The sequence below is a fragment of the Lipotes vexillifer genome, unplaced genomic scaffold (genome assembly GCF_000442215.2).
Source record: "Lipotes vexillifer unplaced genomic scaffold, Lipotes_vexillifer_v1.1 scaffold1122, whole genome shotgun sequence".
NCBI classification, from domain to species: domain Eukaryota; kingdom Metazoa; phylum Chordata; class Mammalia; order Artiodactyla; family Lipotidae; genus Lipotes; species Lipotes vexillifer.
Genome location: NW_006798649.1, coordinates 1,961,485 through 1,967,961, shown reverse-complemented (window position 1 = coordinate 1,967,961; position 6,477 = coordinate 1,961,485). Strand labels below are relative to the sequence as shown.

General features: G+C 47.4%; 1 protein-coding gene across 1 annotated transcript in view; it reads left to right on the top strand.

Moving 5' to 3' along the window:
- The window catches only part of RAB7B (RAB7B, member RAS oncogene family), a 15,410-nt gene that overhangs the window by 2,503 nt on the left and 6,430 nt on the right, over positions 1 to 6,477 (top strand). The window lies entirely within an intron of this gene.

The window sequence follows — 6,477 nt, the reverse complement described above, 5'->3', positions numbered from 1 at the left end:
TTTTTTTTGCTGTATGCAGGCCTCTCACTGTTGTGGCCTCTCCCGTTGCGGAGCACAGGCTCCGGACGCGCAGGCTCAGCGGCCATGGCTCATGGGCCCAGCCGCTCCGCGGCATGTGGGATCTTCCCGGACCGGGGCATGAACCCGTGTCCCCTGCATCGGCAGGCGGACTCTCAACCACTGCGACACCTGGGAAGCCCTGGGGTTCATATTTGAACCACATTTTCACAAGTGTTCAAATGGACAAAAGTGATAGGAGAACTGAGGCATCATTTGGAATGATGGATGGGTGGGTGGATGAATGGATGGTGGCACTTCCAACTAAGCTATTACCACCATAAAGAAGAGCCTCTTGTTCAGAGAGAGAGATGAGTTTGGTTATGACATGCTGAGTTGGAGGAGCTTGGAGAACAACTAATTGGGAATGACCAGTAGGCTTTAGAACACATAAGAATGAAACTTCAAAGGAGAAGTCTGTGCTGGAAATAGAAATCTAGAAGTCATCAATTCTATGGTAACTTCGGGTTGCAAATTTAGTGTCAATTCTCTAATTACAAATATCCAATCTCAAGTAAGAATCAAAGTCCTAATTTCATTTACAGCCAAGGGGTCTCTCTTCTTCCCACTGGGGCCAGCTGCAAGTGAGAACACTGTGGTCTAGGAGGGGCATCTCATTGCCAACTTTATGTGTCCACAATTCCTCCCCTTCTCAGGATAATTTTGGTTTCAGACCCCATCAGGAATGAAGCAAAAAGAGGGATAAGAGGTCGGGAGAAGCGAAAAAATCCTTATTTGACTGGTACTGTCTTAAGATAGTTTAGGCTCTCCGGGCCCAATAGGTATTTCAAGCTGTCTCTTGGTGGATTACTCCTTTGGGTCCTAAGAAGCCTCCACTGGGAACATTTAACTGTACCTCCCCTGACAAGGGTCTTGCATATTCTTCCTCAACTCCTAATGTAGGAGCTTAAGAGCCATCCTCCACTCCATGGGGTCCCCTCCTCCTGCAGACACTCTTCCTGATGGGGTTTGCAACAGCTCCAGGCTGGCTAGCTCTCTGTGGAGCCCGCCCCTCTTTCATAAGGCACACCCATGCATTCTGGCTCCATTGTAGGGCCAAGGGTAATTCGTTCTCAGTGCAGTCTGTCCTCTCTCTGCCCTGTTGCCACCAAATTCCAGGGGTCATATGTTAACCTTTCCAAGTGGCCTCCTTGAAGCCCTCTTTTGGCCAGAGGTGAGGCCTTAAATGGTCTCCCTCTTGGGAGGGGTGTTCCCCCAACACAATTCTCCCCCCCCAAAAAAAATCCTTTCTAACCCTCCTTTTCAATCCTTTTATTCCATGCCGGGGGTGTTAGAGTCATCTAGCAGATTCTTGGTCATGAACCCTTGGAAATGTGCACGGTCCCAGGGGTGGTCTGTCTCCCAACCAACTTGATACCTGGCATCAATCACACTGTAGTGTCTCTGCCAAAACTTCCATTTCACATCTTGCTTCATATACCTGCAAGTCGTGGGGTGGGCAGTCGAGGGAGTTCAAGACTGAGAGCCTGATGTTTCCTCAGTGAAATAAGAGGCACCATCTTCTGTTGAGAAGGGAGCCCAGGAGGAGTCTTAAGAATCATGGTGAAGCTGTGCCAGTTACTCTGCAGAGAAACGGGTGAAGGAGCTAGTCAAGGACAAAGAGCAGAACTGATGGGTGACACCAAGGGCTCAGGGAGACCAGGAGTTTGAAGTGGAGTCTATGTTGTGTTTTTCTTCAACAGTGGTACATGGGGTAAAAGCCAGGGACCTGATGGAAGGTTTTTCCAGACAAGAGTAGCTGAAGAACAGAGCTGCAAGGGCACTCACTGAAAACCCATGGAGGAAAGAGGAGAGACAAGAAGGGGCTGAAGAACCAGGAGGCTGTCAGAGGTTGAGGAACAGGGCATAAGGAGGGCGGGGAAAGGAGACCAGACCTGGGTCTGGGCCTGGGAAGGAGTGGCTGAGTGGAGAGAAGGTGAAGACGGCTACAGGGGAAGGAAGTGTGAGGCTCTCGTGAGCATTGGGGGCTGCATGCAGAGGAAGCTTCACGAGATTCCAAGTGTTCAGTGAACCAGGGGGTACCTGGCAGGATGGGAGGCACAGGTGATAACTCAGAGGGGTAGAGGGGGTCCAATCCCAGCTGCAGGGGGATGAGCTTTGTTCTGCAGAGAGAGGAAGAATAAAAGTTTGAAAGAAGCAGCAAAGACCCAGGCAAGCCCATCCAGGTCTCTGGGGTCTGTACTGAGTAGGGTGTGGAAATAACCCGCACTGGAGAGGGTGACAAGGGGAGGGCTTGAAGGAAGTCAGGAGGAACAGAGGTAAGGAAGTGCTCGCAGCCATGAAATGAGCACAGGGAAGTGGAGAGGAGGAACTGGAAGTGGAGAGAGCAGAGGGACTTCAATCCATAGACCCAGGATTGTGGAGCTAGAGGTGAGGCTGGGAAGCGGCTGCCCTCAAACGGCACAGACCCAGCAGGGGATGCCGCCAGTCGCTGAGAGGCACACCCTGGGCTTGGAGATGCAGGCTGGAGCCGCTCCCCGCTTGCACAGGGTTGAGTGGATAAGAGCTGAGGGCCACCGGGAGGGGCACCTTCTCTGGGCTCAAATTCATGCTCAAATTCATGTGTGTCCTTGGCCAGTTCCAGCTTCTTTGTGAAATAGAGACCAGACTCAGATTTCATGAGGTTGTTTGAGGATTATAGGCAATGATGCCTACAAAGCACATGGCAATCTTAATACATGGAAGTGACTGTTACCCTCCTTAATTTAATATCTCCGAGGTGTGGGCTGGGAAGATAGGGAAGCTCTTCCTACTTAACAAAAAGAAAATGAATATTTAAAACATATATGCTAGATGTGGGATGATGAAAAAGCTGTGGAAATGAGCAGTGGTGATGGTTACACAAAGATGTGAATGTACTAATGCCACTGAACTGTACACTTAAATATAGTTAAAATGGTAAATTTTATGTTTATGTATATTTTACCACAATCCATCAATCAATCAATCAATACCTCACCAGGATAATTTTAAAGAAATTACTGACTTAGATTTTTCTTAAAACCCCTACTCCTTCTACACAAGGTAAAAGTGAAAAAAAAATTAGTTTATTAGAAAGAACAGTTCTGCTAGCATCTATGCTACAAGGAATTTATTCACTAGGATGTGAATTCTTTGCTCTACACTCAGGCAGTTTCTAACTTACTGCTGATTCATAACATTGGGATTATGTTTTGTTATTTTTGATTGGTTTACTAATCTTTGATTGGTTTACTAATCTTTGATTGGTTTACTAATCTTAACACACACAACTGATCATTTTAAATGCATATGAAGTATGGGGACATATGTATATGTATAGCTAATTCACTTCATTATAAAGCAGAAACCAACACACCATTGTAAAGCATTATACTCCAATAAAGATGTTAAAACAAAAAAGAAAACCACTGGTGGCGCAGTGGTTGAGAGTCCGCCTGCCGATGCAGGGGACATGGGTTTGTGCCCCGGTTCGGGAAGATCCCACATGCCGCGGAGCGGCTGGGCCCATGAGCCATGGCCACTGAGCCTGCGCATCTGGAGCCTGTGCTCTGCAACGCGAGAGGCCACAACAGTGAGAGGCCCGCGTACCGCAAAAATAAATAAATAAATAATTAAATAAATGCGTATTAGGGAATTCCCTGGCGGTTCAGTTGTTAGTACTCCGCGCTTCCACTGCAGGGGGCACAGGTTCGATCCCTGGTTGGGGAACTAAGATCTCACATGCTATGTGGCGTGGCCAAAGGCAAACAAACAAATTAATTAATTAAATGCATATGAGATGGAAAAGCATCATAAATAAAAGTCCGCAAAGTGGACTAATTTTATCAAACATCTGACCTCTGATGAACAAGCCAAATTGTAACAGGGAAAGTAAAACGTCAATAGTATATCGTTGGGACTTCCCTGATGGCGCAGTGGATAAGAATCCACCTGCCAATGCAGGGGACACAGGTTCAAGCCCTGGTCCGGGAAGATCCCACATGCCATGGAGCAACTAAGCCTGTGCACCGCAACTACTGAGCCTGCGTGCTAGAGCCTGCGAGCCACAACTACTGAACCCACGTGCCACAACTACTGAAGCCCTCACGCCTAGAGCCCATGCTCCGCAACAAGAGAAGCAACCACAATGAGAAGCCCACGCACCACAACGAAGAGTAGCCCCTGCTCACCTCAACTAGAGAAAGCCCGCGCACAGCAACAAAGACCCAAAACAGCCAAAAATAAAAATAAATAGATTAAAAAAAAATAGTATATTGTCAGCCAAAACAAAATCAATGGAAGTAACACTTTCAAAATTTTCATACTTCCCATGTCCCCACGGCTGACACCCTGAGTTTATTTCCACAGTCAGAGCCTAAATTATAAATAGCTGTTATTTTATAAATAAAAGAAGACAAGATGATTTTTAAAATCATGAAGCTGTAACTAGGATTGGAAGGGAAAAGTGCTGTGTGGGTCATTTTCTTCCCAGGGAGACATTCTGAGGTTGAGTGGGAGAGGTGAGGGGATATAAAAGGAATGTTAATTTGCAACACAATCTCAACTAATATTCTACAGTGTGTATTTAATCACTCCATAAAAACCAGACAGAGAATGATCGGGGAGAAGTGAGAGAAAATGTCTGTCATAACCAGACTCTGGGCAGGCCCAGTCACTGTCAGTGGTAGAGAAGGGACAGAGAGATCATCGGGCTGTAGGTGTGGGCTTGTCTTCCTAGCTTTGTCTCTGAGTGACCTTGGGCACCAGTCTGGGCTTCAGCTTCTCATGCCATAGCATATGAAGAATCTCCCTGCCTCTTGGAGAAGCAGAGACACTTGACTCCATTGCGATTTACTTCCATTTTTACTGCAACTCCTGAGCACCAACGATGTGCCCAGAAAAATGCTCATTAGCTGGTGGCGGTAGGATATAAAGAAGGGGGAGCAATAAGAAGCGTAAGTCCAGTCCTTACCCTAAAGTCTTTTTTTTTTTTAACTCTTTTTCTTTTCTTTCTTTCTTTATTTTTTTAAATTTATTTTTGGCTGCATTGGGTCTTCATTGCTGCGTGTGGGCTTTCTCTAGTCATGGCGAGCGGGGGCTACTCTTCGTTGCGGTGCGTGGGCTTCTCATTGCCATGTCTTCTCTTGTTGCGGAGCATGGCTTTAGGCACACTGGCTTCAGTAGTTATGGCTCACAGGCTTAGTTGCTCCGTAGCATGTGGGATCTTCCTGGACCAGGGCTCGAACCCGTGTCCCCTGCATTGGCAGGTGGATTCTTAACCACTGCGCCACCAGGGAAGCCCACCCTAAGGTCTTTTAAAGAACTTTAAAAGATACAAAACCTTTGGGATTCCAAAGATGCCATCAAGGTATTATTATAACATTGTTAATTTCTAATGATTATTTATTTGTGTGTTACTAGTAAGGGCAATAATGATCAGCAACTTGGCCATCCTTGATTCTTCATCCACATAGTTCAGGATTTTCGCCGATCTGTTAGGCTTCTTGGTTGTTCACCAGATCAAGGACATCTATGCTCCACAGAACAGAGCAGTTGTGGCCAGTTCGGGGGCCCCTCGCCCCAAAAGGCAGGAGGACCTTAGAGATCAGAGGCCAAGACCAGGGCCTGGACTCTCTCCCTGCTCTGCTCAAGGGCAGCAGCTCCAGGGAGACTGAGCGTGGGGGGGCCAGAGATGTCATCCGGGTTCCCCAAAGGGCAGGCTGCTTTGTTACCCCAGTTTCTACCCTGCAGTCTTAGGAAGCGAGCTTCACAATACCAGAGCAATGCCACTGGACAATAGAGGCTTTGTGAAAGAGAGCCATGAGCCCCTCGAGCCTGCTGCCACTCCTGAGGCCAGGACAGCAAGGGCCAAAGAGACAGGGGACAGTGATGGTTCCTTGAATCCCAGTAAGCTAGACTTTCCAGAACCTGCAGGAGACAATGTGACAAGGAACAGTCTCAGATCTCCCCCTGGCTGCCCTGGGTTCAAGGAAAGGGGCAGAATGATTCTTTCTCCATGAGAAAAACCTTGGCTCCCTTAAAGTGAAATAATGGTTATAAAGTATCCGGCACAGCAAATATCAATATATGGTCATTCCCTCTTCCCCAAAATAATTGATTAGACTAAACTCAGTTGAACCAATTGTCTTTGGAAGTAACCCACAGGGCTGCCAGAGCATTCTCCAATGTAACATCCTCAAACTGTGACTGGCGTTTGCATTTGGGTAGAGCCGTATTCATTCAGCCTGTACTGAGTGGTTCATGGTGTCAGGCCAAGAGCTAAAAGTCCTGACCCTGAGTTCAAGAAACCTGCAGTCTGGTGGGAGAGACAGACCAGCAGCACAATTCTTGTGCAGTGCCCTGAAGAGGGCAGCACAGATGCCATGGGAGCATTGAGCTGTGGCTGGATCCAAGTTCTGTCTTTCTTAGCTGTGTGAT